The 17229-nt window shown below is 41.4% G+C and overlaps 1 protein-coding gene across 1 annotated transcript in view; it reads left to right on the forward strand.

Moving 5' to 3' along the window:
* Positions 1–14655, forward strand: part of ca8 (carbonic anhydrase VIII) — a 77941-nt gene extending 63286 nt beyond the window's left edge. Inside the window, exon 9 of the mRNA XM_072256566.1 lies at positions 14467–14655. The gene's annotated coding sequence lies outside the window, so the exon portion shown is untranslated. The remainder of the gene's footprint in view (positions 1–14466) is intronic.
* The last annotated feature ends 2574 nt before the right edge of the window (positions 14656–17229 follow it).

Below are 17229 nucleotides of genomic sequence, written 5' to 3' on the forward strand. Positions count from 1 at the left end.
CACCAAAAAAAGATTGAAAGACAATCTGAAATCGTACATCAAATGGGCAGATCTCCAGCCTCAACAACTTGAGAAGTCCGCAGCTGACAGGGCTGCGTGGCGCGCCCTGACCAGAAAAGCTGCACCTGACTTTGAGGATGACCGAAATCAGCGCCTTGCAGCAGCACGAGACAATAGACAATAGGTGCAGGAGTAGGCCATTCGGCCCTTCGAGCCAGCACCGCCATTCACTGTGATCATGGCTGATCATCCACAATCAGTATCCAGTTCCTGCCTTATCCCCATAACCTTTGATTCCGTTATCTTTAAGAGCTCTATCCATCTCTTTCTTGAAAGCATCCAGAGACTTGGCCTCCACTGCCTTCTGGGGCAGAGCATTCCATATATCCACCACTCTCTGAGTGAAAAAGTTTTTTCTCAACTCCGTTCTAAATGGCTTACCCCTAATTCTTAAACTGTGGCCTCTGGTTCTGGACTCACCCATCAGCGGGAACATGCTTCCTGCCTCCAGCGTGTCCAATCCCTTAATGATCTTATATGTTTCAATAAGATCCCCTCTCATCCTTCTAAATTCCAGTGTATACAAGCCCAGTCGCTCTATTCGTTCAACATATGACAGTCCCGCCATACCGGGAATTAACCTCGTGAACCTATGCTGCACTCCCTCAATAGCAAGAATGTCCTCCCTCAAATTTGGAGACCAAAACTGCACACAATACTCCAGGTGTGGTCTCACCAGGGCCCTGTACAGCTGCAGAAGGACCTCTTTGCTCCTATACACAATTCCCCTTGTTATGAAGGCCAGCATGCCATTAGCTTTCTTCACTGCCTGCTGTACCTGCATGCTTGAGACCAACGCCACAAAGCTGTGTATGCACCTGTTCTAACAACCGCCATTCTATGTCCAACCCGCAACCGCATGTGTGCTTCGGCCTTTGGCCTGCAAAGCCACATGCGTATCCACAGATGACTGCACAATGTTCAGTCTTCCTCGGACCCCGAGAGATAACCACCACAAGAGGACATATGTTCACTTGAACCTGAGGGGAACCAATATCTTTGTAGGGAATGATGGGAGCGATTGGGGAATGGGGCTCTAATCAGGAGCAAGTCAGGGGATCCTATTGCTGTCTGTAAGGAGTTTGTACGTTCTCCCTGTGACTGCTCTGGTTTCCTCCCTTAGTCCAGAGGGTTAATAGGTTATAAATTGTCCCATTGTTATCCTAGGGTTAAATGGGGGAGACTGGGATGTAGAGCTCTAATGGAACCATGGTTGAGAGAAGAGCAGTACTGGCAGCTCAGTGTTCAAGTATACAAATGCTACAGATGTAACTGAGGTACAGATAAGTGAAGAGTGGTTGTTCTTTTGATAAGGAAGGTCATAACAGCCGCACTCAAAAAGATTACTTTATGAGAAGTCATCCAGTGAAGCTACATAGGTAGAATCTGGAAACAAAAAGGGGAGAATTATTCTAATGGGGTTGTATTAAAGACCCCACAATAATCAAAGTAAACTGCAGCAGGTGTGTAGAGAAGCTGCTCATAGTTGTAACAATATTAGGATTGTATTAATGGGACATTTTAATTTCCTGGCACTGACTGGATCACCTAGAGCGTTAAGGACAGAATGAAATTTGTGAAATATGTCCAGTACACTTTCCTATAGTGGACCCTTCTCAAGAGGGTACAACGCTGAACCTTCTGTTGGGTAACTGAAGTTGTAGTTAGAGAGCACTTTGGCTCTAGTAACCATAATTCATTAGTTTTAAGATAGTGATAGAAAAGAATAGGACAGGTGCATAGGTTAGGGGTACTAAAATGGCGCAGGGCTGATTTTGGTGGAATTAGGCATGATCTAGGAAAAATTGATAAGGTGTTGCCTGTTTGAAGGGAAATGAATGAATAGCAAGTGAAGGATTTTAAGAATGTGATATCAAGGGTCCAGGAGCAGAACACTTTTGTTAGGCTGAAGCATAAACCTGCAAGTTTAGGAAACCTTGGTTGATGAGAGACCTTGAGGCTGTGGTTAAGAAAAATGTAGGAAGTATACAGTGGGTATAGGAGGTTGGGGACAAATGAATCCCTTGACGACTATAAAAAGATAAAGAATACTCTTAGGGGGGAAATCAGGAGAGCAAAGGGGTTATGAGATGGATCTGGCAGGTAAGGTTAAGGAAAATCCCAAGGAGTTCCATAGTTATATTAAGAACAAAAGGGTAGCAAGGGAGAGAGCAGGTTCCTTTGGAGATCAGCATGGCTACCTATCTATGGCTTGAGCTACAGGAGATGGGTGGAATTTTAATGAATATTTCTTCTTCTTGTTTTCTGAGGAGAAAATCAGATTTGCTCGAGATAAGGGAAGCAAGTGGTGATGTTTTGCAGGACATTCATATTGCCAGGGAGGAGCTACTTGCATTGAGGTGGATAAATCCCCGACTGTAGGCAAAGCAGCTTGGTTCGTTGGGTGATTTTTTACTATTTCAGTGAGTCTTAGTGTTTCCCCTTTGAAACCGTGTGGTTCCACCTCCATGCGATGCAGGATGGCTTCATTTGGTGAATGGAACATTTTTAAAAGAAGTTGGGTAATGCAGCCAAGACCTGCTTTTTTAAAGGGGAAAAAACTGGTGGGGGAACTTTTATGGGACTTTCTCACACCTGATGTCCTCAGACTTTGTGGGAGGGTAAAGAAGAAATTGCGGAGGCCATTATGGAGATATTTTCTTCATTGTTAGCCAATGCTGGAATTCCTGAAAACTGGAATGTGGCTAATGTTGTTTTCTTGTTTAAGGGTAACAAGAACATACCAGGGAACTACAAGGCTTCTAGCCTGGCATCAGTAGTGGGGATGTTGCTGGAAGTAATTCTGAGGGACAGGATAGTCTGATTGGAAGGAGACAGCATAGCTTTGTGCATGGAAGAGGTAAGCAAAAAGTTAGATATTGGGTAGGGTGTTGAATGTTGCTTGTTTGGACTTCAGTAAGGCCTTTGGCAAGATCTCGCATGGCACGCTCATCTGGAAGGTTGGCTCCTCTGGAATCCAGGGAGAGCAAGTTAGTGGATTCAAAATTGTTTCAGAGGTTGGAAGCAAAAGGTGGTGAAGCCTATTTCTCAGAATGGAGGCTGATGACAAGTGGTGTGCTGTAGGGCCAGTATTAGGACCCTTGTTATGTGTCTTTTATATAAATAATTTGGACGTGAATGCAGAAGACATGATTAGTAAGTTTGCAGGTGCAAAATTAATAAGTGTCTGAGGCCTTGCCCCACAACCTGTGTCTAGTTCTACCACGAAGCGAGACCGGAGCCTTGCTGTGTCAAGATAAGGAACTGTCTATCGTTGAGTTGGAACTGTCTCTGTGTCCACGCCTTCGCTAGGTAGGTCCGGCCGTTTGCCACTACCTATTGTTGGGAACCGTCTCGTCGTGTTCAGCATTCTGTGTAGAGCTCTGGCCCCTAGTCCTGTTCCCAAGGAGGGGTCCTGGCTCTGTATTCTGTGTACGAGTACCGGCCCTAAGTCCTGTTCCCAAGGAGGGGTCCTGGCTTTGTGTTCCATGCCCCTGTGTTCCTGTCTGTCAAGTCCAAGGCTCTGTGTTCCCCTGCTCTAGACCAAGGCTCTGTTTTCTTGTCCTCCCCAAGACCAAGGCTCTGTGCTCTGCGTTCCTGTCATTCCAAGGCCAAGGTTCCGAGGTTCCTGTCATCCCAAGTCTAAGGCTCAGCTGTTCTTGAGTTCCAAGTCAAGGCTTCATGTTCTGGTCCTGTCCACGTGCTTCGTCCTGTGCTAGAGTTCCCTCGTCTTGCCCAGGAGTCTCTTGTTCTGTCCTGTAGCCTCGCCTGGTCCTGTGTCCCAAGACCACGTCATGTGTTTGCCTAGTTCTGGAGCCTGCGCCCGAGTCAAGACCCAGGTTCTGGGTCCTTGTCTAGTCTCTGGCTCGGAGTCCGAACATAAGCCATGAAGAACCTAAGCCATGTCCAGTCCTGTAGCCATGTGATGTCCTCGCTTAGTTCCGGGGTCCGAGCCTGAGTCAAGTCCCAGGTTCTGGGTCCTTGTCCAGTCTCCGGCTCGGAGTCCAAGCCCAGGCTCCTAGTTCCCAGTTTCTTGTCCTGGTCCCGCTTGCCTAGCCAATGTCCTAGCCTAAGTCTGTGTTCTTGTCCCAGCTCTCTAGTCAAATCTTGTTCCTAGTACTTCAGTGTCTGTGCCTTGCATTTGGGTTCGCCATCAACGCCCACCTTATGACAATTGTAGATTACGAGTATCTTGTCAGTTAGGGAAGTGGGTTGAGAGTGGTAAATGGGTTTCAATACAGACAAGTGTGAGGTGATGCATTTCGAAAGTCAAACCAGCATAGGACTTTCACTATGAATTGTAGGGCACCAGGGAGTGTCAAGGAACAGAAGGACCTAAAAGTACAAGTGCATAGCTCATTGAAAGCTACATCATGGGTAGACTGGTGAGAAAGCTAACAGGCTGGCCTTTAGTTATGGATTGAGTATGAGTTAGGATATTATGTGGCAGTTGTACAAGTCATTGGTGAGGCTGCACTTGGAATTACTGTATATAGTTTTGGTCACCCTGTTGCAGAAAAGACGTGGTTAAACTGGAAAGGGTGTAGAAAAGATTTGAGGATATTGCCAGGACTGGAGGGCCTGAGTAGTGGGGAGAGATTGATGAGGACTTGGTCTTTATTTCTGTGAGCATAGAATTAGTGGTGTGCTTATAGATGTTTGTAAAATCATGAAAGGTGGTTGGTAACAGTCTTTTCTCCATGGCAGGTGAGTCCAAAACTAACGGGCATAGATTTGCGGTGAGATGGGAAATATTTAAAAGGGATCTGAGGGCATATTTTTCATACAGAGGGTTGAGTATATAGGAGGGATTACCAGTGGAAGTGGTTGAGGCTAGGACAGTAACATAACTTGGATAGATGGATGGAGGGACAGGACTTAGAGAGATGGTCCAAATACAAGAAAATTGGGAGTAGATGGATAGGCACCATAGTATGTGTGGATTGGTAGTGCTGGTAGGGCCGGTGGACCTGTATCCATGCTGTATTGTTCTATGATTCCTAAGCACGTTTGCTGCATTAAGATGTGATTGTCTTTAAGTTGGTGTTCAGTATACTTCTGTTTTCGCAATGTTTACTTTCTGAAGCATTGTGAATAAATAGACCTTAAAAAAAATCTTTAAACACAAACAAAGTTCTTCACTTGTAGCATTAGCGACACTTCAGATTTTCATCTATGGCTAAGTTACATGTTCTTTTTATGTAGAACAGAAATTGTAGATTCTTTTTGACTTGTGCAGACCTATGGGGGTGCTGGTTTTAGAAAGCAGATTATTAATATCACATTTCCATATTGCAGAAAATGAATAAAATATTTAATTTTCCATTGGGGAAGTTTATTCAATAGAATTTTATAGTATTTTGTCATTTGATGAAAATGTAGCTGCAAACATTTTGATTTTACAGTGTAAAGAAAACAATATTAGAAGTACGAAGGAGGAACACACATAAAATGCTGGAGCAACTCAGCAGGGCAGGTAGCACCTATGGAAAAGAGTATAGACGATGTTTCGGGCCAAGACCCTTCATCAGGACCGGAGAAAAAGATGAGGAGTCAGAGTAAGAAAGTGGGGAGAATGGAGGAAGAACCACAAGATGATAGGTGAAATGGTGGGGGGGGAGGGGTGAAATAAAGAGCTGGGAATGTGATTGGTAAAAGAGATACAGGCTGGAGAAGGGGGAATCTGATAGAAGACTAAGGAACAAAGTAGAGGTGGAGGAGCACCAGAGGGAGGGAGTTGATAGGCTGGTAAGGAGATGAAGTGAGAGGGAAATGGGAATGGGGAAAGGTGGGGGAGAAATTACCAGAAGTTTAAGAAATCGATGTTCATGCCATCAGGTTGGAGGCTACCCAGAGAGAATATAAGGTGTTGCTCCTCCAACCTGAGCGTGGCCTCATTGCAACAGTAGAGGAGGCCATGTCAGAATGGGAACAGGAAGTGGAATTAAAATGGGTGGCCACTGGGAGATCCCTCTTTTTCTGGCGGATGGAGTGTAGGTGCTTGGCAAAGCGGTGTCCCAATCTGCGTTGGGTCTCACTGATATACAGGAAGCTACACCAGGAGCACTGGATTCAGTAGATGACCCCCACTGACCCACAGGTGAAGTGTCACCTCACCTGGAAGGACTGTTTGAGTTCCTGGATGGTAGTGAGGTAGGAGATGTAGGGGCAGGTGAGGCACTTGTTCTGTTTGCAAGGATAAGTGTCAGGAGGGATGAATAGACAAGGCAGTCATGTAGGGAGTGATCCTTGTGGAAAACAGAAAGCGGATGGAGGGGCAGGAGGAAGGAAATGTGTGCTTGGTAGGATCCTGCTAGAGATGGGGGAGGTTATGGAGAATTTTGTGCTAGACGGAGAGATTAGTGGGGTGGTAGGTGAGGACAAGAGAAACCCTTTCCCTGGTGGGGTGGTGGGAGGATGAGGTGAGAGCAGACATGTGTGAAATGGAAGAGATGCAGTTGAAGGCGGTGTTGATGATGGAGGAAGAGAAACCCCATTCTTTGAAAAAGGAGGACATCTCCTTTGTTCTGGAATGAAAAGCCTCGTTCTGAGAGCAGATGTGGTGGAGAGGGAGGAATGGAGAGAAAGGGATGGTGTTTTTACATGTAATTGGGTGGGAAGAAGTATAGTCCGGATAGCTCTGAGAGCTAGTGGGTTAATAATTGACAGCAGTAGATATGCTGTCTCCAGAGATAGACAGACAGATCGAGAAAGGGGAGGGAGGTGTTAGAAATGGATCAGATAAATTTGAGTTGGAGGAAAAGTTGATGAAGTTGAGCCCTGCATGGGTGCAGGAAGTAGCACTGACACACTCATTGATGTAGTGTGGGAAAAGGTGGGGGAGTGATACGAGTGTAGGATTAGAACGTAGATTCTTTCACGTAGCTGACAAATAGTCAGACGTAGCTAGGATTCATGTGAGTGCTCATGTCTACACCTTTTGTTTGAATGGAGTAGGAGGAGCCGAAGAAGAAATTATTAAGGGTGAGGATGTTCCACAAGTCGAAGGACAATGGTGGTGGACACCTCGCTCCCCTTTCTAGATCTGTTTCTATCTCTGGAGACAGCTTATCTACTGCTATCTATTATAAACCCATTGACTCTCATAGCTACCTGGACTATACCTCTTCCCACTCAGTAAAAATCCTCTCTCTTTTCTTTGTTACATGGCCTTCTGTCTCTGGGAGATTCCCTCTTCTCCAGCTCTATCCTCTTCACCAATCAACTTCCCAGCTCTTTACTTCTCCCCTGTCGGCTTCACCTACCACCTTGCGGTTCTTCCTTCCCTCGCCACTTTCTTACCCTGACCGCTCATCTCTTTTTTTTCTCAGTTCTGCTGAAGGGTCTCGGCCCAAAACATCAACTGTAGTCTTTTCCATAGATGCTGCCTGGCCTGCTGAGTTCCTCCAGCATTTTGTGTGAGCAGTTTGGATTTCTAGCATCTGCAGATTTTCTCTTGTTTGTGATTAGAAATAGGAAGATGGAGATTATAATTTTATAGCTGAACAAAGCATATGACATAGGGTTTTTCAGACTGAAGGGTTAATCTTCGCTGTTTAAACATTTCCAGATTCAGAGCTTGTGCATTGTGTTTTGAAATAGGGTTTCCGTGCTGCAGCCACTCCATTTGAACTACCTCAGTGTGCATGAATTGTTTAGATTGGAGAGGAAACTTGAAATATTTTTAATTTATTCTTTTGGTGGTGTTTGAGAATTACTGGCCTGGAGGAACAGTAATATATTTCAAAGTCTAGTTTGTGTGTGACTGAAGAAAACAAGGTGATGGTGTTCCTGTGCACCTGCTACCCATGTGCCTTTAGAAGTTTGAGATTGTATTCATTCTACTAGTTTTAAAATGACGATGGAAAAGAGAACACTGGTCCACAAATTAAAATCCTAAATTGAGCACAAGGCAAATTTCAAAAGCATTGGGTAGAACCTTACAAAGGTTGAAATGTACTAGGTTAACTTTTTCTGCAGATGTATTGATTGATTGCCCTATTCTATTTGCTTCACGTGGAGAATGGACTGGTTTCCACACCCTGAACTGATTAGTGCATTAATTTGTATGTGCATCTGGGGGTAGTGAGGTGGTTATAAATTTTATTCAACTGCCATAGTTTGAGTTTAGCCCAGTCAACCAATTAAAATTAGCATCTAGTATTTTCTGTAAAAATCCTGATGTGGGTCATGGGATTCAAGTTTGCATATTGGCTTCTTGCCTGGAATTGACAGGTGTTTCAGTCATTTATCTCTTATTATTTCCATGATGCACCTTGGCTGATGAGCCAAGTAACATCCTTAAAATGCCGTGGGTTCTCCTTTAACCTTCTCTCAATCTACTCTTCCGTGGCTGAAGGCTCTTGATCACTGAACTCCAAAGTGCTGAGATCCTAGGGTTCCATGGATTGAGAGCCCATAGAAGCTTAGAATGACAGAAAGAGCAGACCACCTTGCAAAATACTCACTTGGCTATGCTGCCCAGAATGATATAAGAATGGTATCAAGTTATCTTTGATTCTGATGGTCTTTATAGAAGAATAGCTTGTAAATGGCTAATTAGTTTGTGCATCTCTTCAGATTTTGGACAAAGAATTTTGCAGCTTCTGACTCTGACCCTTGCTTTTTTGGCAGTCTTGTGAATGATCATACATATTTCTTCAAATTTAAATTACATAGAAAGGTCTTCATCACTGAGTGCTGGGTCCTGCCTTTGGGCACTAGGCTGTAGAACTGATGTCTGAGCTTTGATGTTTCTTCCCCCACCTTTCATCAACTCATTTGCATCAGTTGCACATTGATTATAACCTTGGACCTCGTCCTATTTTCTTGACTATTCCCATTCATCTTTAGCATGTGTTCTAATAAATTGTGCACAAGCAGGCTAACTTATTTCATCAAGACCCACATTCAACAAGTCAGAAAAACAGCTTCTTCCCATTTGTCATATTTTTGAATGATCCATGAACACAGCCTCATTATTCTATATTTTTGAGCTGTTTATTTATTTTGAGATTCATAGTAATTTTGTCTTTGCACCATGCTATTGCTGCAAAACAACAAATTTTGCATGTGTATGTTAGTGATAGTAAATGTGATTCTGAAAGGGCATTCAGAGTTTGGATGTAAAGCAGCTCCATCTAGTGTTGGAACAACTGAAAGAAAGCATAATAGCCTGCTTCAGACAGTTTTAAGTCATTTCATAGAATCGACAATGATTTGCTTCCGCTGCAGTCATTGTGGCATTTGAGGTAACTGATGATATTGTAGAAACTGCAGATAAGCCCACTGCTCAGCAGGAGGCATTTTATGGGCTAGGTGGATGGAAGTTTGTGAAATAGAGCTCGCTCTTACCATCAGGTAGGAGGTACAGAAGCCTGAAGGCACACACTCAGTGATTCAGGAACAGCTGCTTCCCCTCTGCCATCCGATTCCTAAATGGACATTGAACCCTTGGATACTACCTCACTTTTTTATCTATAGTAGTTTCTGTTTTTTTGCACAATTTTTAATCTATTCAATATATGTAGACTGTATAAAGTATACAGAATAAGATTTACTTATTTTGTCGTCGTGGCTATCCCTCGAGGTTGAAGATGATGGTCTTCGTTCTGTACAGAGTGAAGATGCCTGTGCGTGTATTTGTTTAATGTGTACTTGATGTTGCCCTCCAAGAAGCACACGATACTTCACAAATCAACCAACTGATTCCAATGGCATGGAAGCCATGACGATTGGAGCTGATGGATTTGTTGCAGCCTTCATCTGCCTTCACAGCCGTTGAGTTCGAAGTAACTTCTTCCGCCTGTTCCACCGTTGAGGCCTTGGTTGGATTGTTCTTTGTCAGGGACCTCACCCTCGACCTTACCGCCATGGGTGACCCTACCAGGAGCATAGCTCCAGACGGCATTACTCTCGGGATCACAGGACCACACAAGCTTCTCCACCATGACAAGGTGACAATCCACGGAGAAGATTTATTTATTTATTATTATTATTTTTCTTCTATAGTATGTATTGTATTGAACTGCTGCTGATAAGTTAACAAATTTCACATCACATGCCGGTGATAATGAACCTGATTCTGATTCTTTTGCCATTTTGGCTTTTGTGCCCTGTATGTTTGGACTTTAGTTTGACAATATCATCCCAAATGCTTGTTTTACTCTGAGTGCTCATGGGTCAGTAATTCTGATGAGTCACTGGGGATGTGCATGTTTTCTATGAAAACTGGAGAATATCCTTGAATCCTTTTTGCTCTGCCTGTGCGGTAATTACATCCTTAGACAGGGGCTGGAATAGAATCCGATTCAAGAAGAGTTTTGTGGCTTGTCAGAAAACTGACTGAGACTGGACCTCAGTGGTTGAGATTTTAGCCTGGGAGAAGAATCAGTTTGCTTGTTCTTCCATTAAATTTGGAGGATTTTACAGCATTTGTCGAGGACCTTGTGCACCTGTGGACCTTTGTCTTCGTAGGCTAGGATTTCATTATCCTACCCCTACCGAGCTCCTATTTAGCCTTTGTTGGATGGTGTCCTCATTTTCACAGTCCCATCACTTTCTCTGGAACAATTCTTAGCCTGGATATCAACATCTTTTTCTGATCTCAATCAAGAAGTTCTGATGTTTCCTTGCATCCAATGATGCAGTCCTGTCGCTCATTGTTCTGGGAAGAATATCTTAAATTGCCATTTACTGTACTGTGTTATCTGGTTGAGGAAACAATACTGGCTTTTCTACAGTGGCCTGCAACTAAACTGTTCATTTGGCCCTAATGATGTTATCTGCATCTAGATTGCATGCTTTATGAAGTAACCTGTTCTGCATGCTGCCAGATCTGATATGTAGCCTGTTCTGGCAGATCTGCTGAACTTGTTGATAATTGCTGTATGGCTGTCATCTTAAACTGTCACTCTATTTTGTCCCTGTGGCATTACTCTTGAGTCTGTCTTAGTAGGATCCTTCTCCATTACTGCTGTGTCCAGCAACATGATCACATAAATTGGTTCTAGATGACTAGATTTTAGAAAGTGGGTTTGAGGAGCAATCATATTTTAAATAGTAATGACTTTGGAGGATGCTGATTAATGAGACAAAAGTTAAGAATCATGGAACTAAGTCCGTAAGGTAATTAATATTATATTAATAAAAGTTTAACTTATTCTTTTTTAAATTTGTACCTCCTGCTAATAGCATTTTTTAGAGTTGCCTTCCATTATGTTTGTCACATTGTTTGTCAGATTAACTGGCCTAAAATTGCATATGTTTTAATAACCTTAACAGATCTTTCTTTTGAAGTTGATGTGCAAGCAGTCCTGCTGTATTGCTCTATGTTTACTTTGTACAATCATTTAAGAATCTTTATGCATCTGTGTTTGACTTCCAGTGACAGCTGCTGTGTTAACAGAAGTTTTGTTTAATTTCCAAAAGCAAACAACACCAAAACCACATTGCAGTCTGTTCTTTCTGGAACATATACTGTTAACAAACCTTGTTGGAAATATTTGCTTGCATAATGCTCATATTTTAGAATAAAACATGTAGGCACGGTACTGGATACCATATGGTTAATTGTCCTGAGTGGTTTTCTGGTGAATACAATTCAATAAGTGTGCACCTCCAAAATGCACTTTGAACCCTTCCCTGGGATTAGTGTATAATGCATGGATAAAAAGGAAGGCTGGATTTTGGAACATGCTATTACAGGGGAGAAAAGTGAAAGAGCCATTCTGATGACAGGATATTAACAATATGTAGGTCAGTTAATAATTTCTTGTTAGTGTGCAAATTGGGATTGCAGCAACATCCTTGGAAGCTCCAGTTCCAGATTTCTTTTAAGTAGTTTGCCAATGGGGAAAAATAGGAGGAAACTGGGGAAGAATTTTCCTTCATTAATTGATAGCTTCATTCTCTGCAGACATAGGCCATTTCAACCATGTGAACTGAAATACTCAACCAGAGCAAAGAACTGATGGTCACTATTTTAGTGGAAAAACTAAAGCATTTCTAATTGGTAATTTCACGCATTTGGTCAGAAGGACCTTCTGTTAGGTTAACTAGCCATTGATTATGAAAACCAAGACCTTTGCACAATGTGCTGCTGCAATGAACCTGGATAATTGAATCTATAATATTGATGAATCTATTTAATTTTGTACTGATAAAGTCAGACTTATGAAGTTGTGGTAATGATTAAATGGGAACCATATTAAGCCATTACTACCTTTTAAACCAAAGAACCAATAACTTCATAACACTGTTATGATACAACAGAAATTCACCAAAACACTTATATTTAGAAATGTATCTTACTTTCCAATCTGAAGTGATGACCAATAAGACTACTTCATAAAGTATTGTATTAAGTTGCTATGATTTTAGCATCACTAAATTTATACATTCTGATTTGAGCACCTGATCTCAATTATATGCAGGCATTGCTTCTATATATCATCACGTCTTTGACAAAGCCTCAGAGAAGGCATAGATGGGTGGAGTGCTGGCTTCCTGTACTGAAACAATGCCATGGTTCTGTGATGGACTCAAAAAAGATGAAATATTAAACTGATAATGCATGACTTGCTAAGTTTTGACCTTCACTTGGAGGTCAGTCCATTTATTTGCTTCAAGAGCATTCCTTTCTTGCATTCATAATCACTACATGCTCTACATGCTGGGAAGGCTGAGAGTTTTAAATGTAATGAAACTTGCAATGTGGTTGAATGCTTTGTTCAGCTGAATTTAAATGAAATTATCTAACTAATTTGCATTTTCTTTTACACAAGTTGTTAAGAGGCACTTTTAGCTCCCAGTAACTCGGATATATATTACTATTCCTTCATTATTATCAATGGGCCAGTGTCCTGATTTTCTTTCCCCCTCTGGGGCAGGAGCACGACTTGCGGGAGCTTATAACATTACAAAGTAAAAGCTCACCTCAATCCAAGGATGATTAAAGCAGCACTACCCACATTTTGAATAGAAATGACAATCAATCTGATTTCAATTTTGGTTGCTGCTCCTCTTCCACAGCCAAAAATTGGCGCTGCAACTATAGTCACATCTGTTATGCAGGGTCCAGTTTTGAGAGCTTTTCATGGGTCACAAGAGACTGGATAAGGCTCACATTGGTCACAGACACCTAGAGAAAGGAAAAATTACTGCAGAAGTTTGTTTGCTGGTTGAAGAGAAACATTATTCTTTGTAATATATAGGTTACTCAAAAGGTTTGATTTCATTTTGCCAATGAAGAGCCATGCTTTGAGGGGGGCGGGTGAACAAATGAGATTTTTTTTTACATTTAAGTGTCTGTGTACATACAAAACATATTGTATGGAAGCACCTTTTATATGTGGCTTTAACCTTCAGATGAATATATGCATAGAAATATTGCATTTGTTTGCACAATACTTTACCTCATTAACTTGTCTCAAACTTAATATAATCAAAGAACCAGGGTACCAAGAGTTTTCTATACACATGGACAAATGGATCATCTAATGACACAATTTGAGTGCAGCATCATTTTCTGGTGGTTTCACGGAGAAAGCTGGTTGTACCATGATTGCCAACTTGAGGATGGGAAGGAAAATTGACGCTCTGAATGACGTTTTAGCCCTTCCTTTGCTCTCCAAATCCCAGAAGAAAATATTCACAATTTAATTTTCACATCCGTGAGATATTCTAAAGTGGTTTGAGACTGAACTACTGAGCTGAATAGACTATGATACTGGGAACCCAAAGTAAAAGGTGATTGTGTGGAAAGACAGCTGTTTAGGAAACTTGCCAGGGCTGTTTTTTTCCTTTTTGAAGGTGTACAGAATCCTGGAACAATAGTCATGGTATGTATTTTACTTGGTCCTGTCTCTTAATTTAATCTAGAATGCGGATTAAATACTCGAGCCAATTCAAGAGATTTATTTTCTATTTTTGCCCTGAAAAAGATGTGACCTTTGTCCAAATTTGCCTGTTAATTTGTTCAATGTTCCATTGCACTGTAAACCTGTAGGTTGATTGAATTTATCTGGTTTAGACAAAAACTTAAGCTATTTCTTCTTCTTATTTGTTCTTGTGCGCTTAAAGTTTAAAAAAAAATCAGTTGTTAGTATTCAGAAATAAAACGGTGCATCTACCTCGTTTGATAATATTTTGTGCAATTTTAATTGGACCAGATGATGCACAAACTCTGCTAAAGATACATGTGCAGAGTATTGTTTCAAACCCAGTTGAATAGCCCAGATAAAAATTATTGAATAATTTGTATGACAAGAATTCTACAGTGGCAGACTCTGCTGATATATTAGAACTGTTTTCTTGTTATTCCATCTGTCTGCTCAGTTAAATGAACAGGGTGAGCCCTCCACTAAGGAATTTCTCAAGCATGAATGTGCCATTCTCTTTTAACAGGGTGAAGACAATGAGCCCACAGTATCCCACTATATGAGAAATGGATCTTTCTGAAGCTGCTGCTCCTTCAAAATACAAAGCATGTTTTGTGTTGCCTTCTATAATTAATGCAGTCTTGAAAAGCAGCTGTGGCAGTTGGCTTGTTCTCATAGTCCTGTTAAATATTTGCAAAAAAAAGCTGATGCGCAAGAACAAGGGCCCATTTTTGGTGCCCAAAGCTTCATATAATTGTTTTTGTAGACTGATTATGCATTTGGCTTTTGTAAATAGTTGTTTGTAAATGTGCAAAAATTCTGTAATGTATTTAATATCATTTAATGGTGATATACTTTACTGAAGCTCCTTATAAGCTTGACATGTGAGGTACTTGCTAGATCTTTGCTGCTTTCAAGCGTACAACTTTGGAATATAGTTACACTAACAGATAAGTTTGTTCTTGGACATACCAATGTGATTTAACAGTTATCTGCATGAATGAATAAAACTGCACTGAGTGCAAGAAAAAATCAAACATTTCAGTACCCATTTCATTTTATTCTGTTTGTTCTGCTTAATCATGAGCAGGTTATTTTAACATATTTGAACAACCTGTTATGTGATGTTTACTATGAATTGTACCTGGAGGGAAGAGCTATAATCTGTTTGTCATGTATATGATTTTAATTCTGGTAGCAGAAAGTCATATCACTTTGAACAAAGTAGTTTGAAACATCTTATTGAGCCATGATGCTCCTGAATATTCCCCTAATTCAGAAATTCCGAAATTGTCCTGCTTTACTCTGTGTGGGTGGGGAGAGTTGATTGAATACCTTGAATTTAAAGGCATGTCTTTTGGAGAGCATACTGTTGAACTGTATTAGTGGAGTAGAAATTTTCATGATTTCAGTGTAGTATAATTTAAATCGTATCTTTGAAATGGCAGAGGGGTTTCCAGATTATTTAAATGTTTGGCTTTAGCCGCATTTACATAAACAACACTTAAGTATACTCTTTGTATCAAGGATAACCCTTTAATGTAACTTCACTTGAACCTGGCAGGAGATATAAATAAGAAGAAAAGTAAAGAAAAGCACTTAACAAAATTAGAACCAAATCACAAACCTTTGGTGACAATTATTCAAGAATAATGACAAAAGAAAATGTGGGAGCTGTTGCATTGATTTAATTGGTTGCATTGTTGTCAATCAAATATATTTCTTACATTTACTTATTCACCCACTTATTGGATTGTGTAAAATATAAATTGGCATGTGTCTGGTGAATTGCTTTAAAACTATACCAAACAAGTTGAAGATCTCAACCAATTTATCTAAATTTGATTTCAGTGGAAACTCTTTGTTGGACTGGATGGGATAGTGTGTCAAATGTGTTCAGGAAAGTTTCCTTAATCAATATGTAGAGGTACCAACCAGAGAGTGCAAATCTAGATCTCCTTTTAGGGACTGAGACAGGGCAGGTGGCAGAAGTGTGTGTAGGATAACACTTTGTAACTAGTTATCATAATTCCATTAATTTCTAGATAATTATGGAGAAGGATAGGATTGGGCCTTGGGTTGAGATTCTAAGTTGGCGAAAGGCTAATTTTGATGGTATCAGAAAACATCTGGCAGCTGTGGATTGGGATATGTTGTTTTCTGGCAAAGGTGTGCTTAGTAAGTGAGAGTCTTTCAAAAATGAAATTTTGAGAGTAGATAGTTTTTATGTTCCTGTTAGACTAAAAGGCAAGGCTAACAAGTTTAAGGAACTTTGATTTTTGAGAGATATCAAGGCTCTGGTTAAGAAGAAGGAGATGCATTGTAGCCATAGGCAGCAAGGTACAAACAAGGCACTTGAGGAATTTAAGAAATGCAAGAGACCACTTAAGAGGGAAATCAGGAGAGCTAAAAGAAGGCTAGAGGTTGCTTTGGCAGACAAAGTAAAAAAGAATCCGAAGGAACGCTGTGCTAGAGATATTAGGAGCAAAAGGATAGCAAAGGGCAAAATTGTTCTACTGGAAGATCAGCGTGCCCATCTAGGTATGGAGCTGAAAGAGATGGGAGAGGTCTTAAGTGCTTTTTTCTTTGGCATCTGTAGTAATGTGGGAGATGGATTCTCTCTATAGATCTGAAGTCATGGTCTATAGATTACAGAAGAGGAGGTGATTGAGGCAAATTAGGGTGCATAAATTCCTTTGATCAAATAAAAACCTTTGGACCTTTTGGGGGGCAAGTACAACAAGTACAGCGCAGTAGCCCAGGCAGTGGAATGTTCCTCCTATGAGATTTGCGATTTCAGGGTACCTGTGGTCTCTCTAATGACAACTGCGAGAAGTGCACCAAACTTCAGCTCCTGACTGACAAGGTCAAGGAACTAGAGCTGAAGCTGGATGTACTCAGGACCATTTAGGAGGCTGAGAACATCATCGATGAGACTTTTGCTGAGGTAGTCACACCCAGAGTGTAGGCTTTAGTTAGTAGATGGGTGACCACCAGAAAAAGTATAGGGAGTAAACAGACAATGCAGGGCTCCCCTGAGGCCATTCCCATCAGCAATAAGTACGCCCTTTTAAATACTGCTGCTGGTGGTTGGGGAGAGAGTTGACCTATCAGGACACAGCAACAGCAGCCACGCCAGTGGCACTGTGGCCAGCTATGAGGCTCAACAGGGAAGGGTAAAATCAGGCAGAGCGATAGTCATAGGAGCCTTGATAGGGAGCTAAATAGTAGATTCTGTGGCTTCAGAAGAGAAGCCAGGATGGTGTGTTGCCTTCCAGGTGCTAGGGTG

This window comes from Mobula birostris, chromosome 1 (assembly GCF_030028105.1).
Source record: "Mobula birostris isolate sMobBir1 chromosome 1, sMobBir1.hap1, whole genome shotgun sequence".
Taxonomy (NCBI): domain Eukaryota; kingdom Metazoa; phylum Chordata; class Chondrichthyes; order Myliobatiformes; family Myliobatidae; genus Mobula; species Mobula birostris.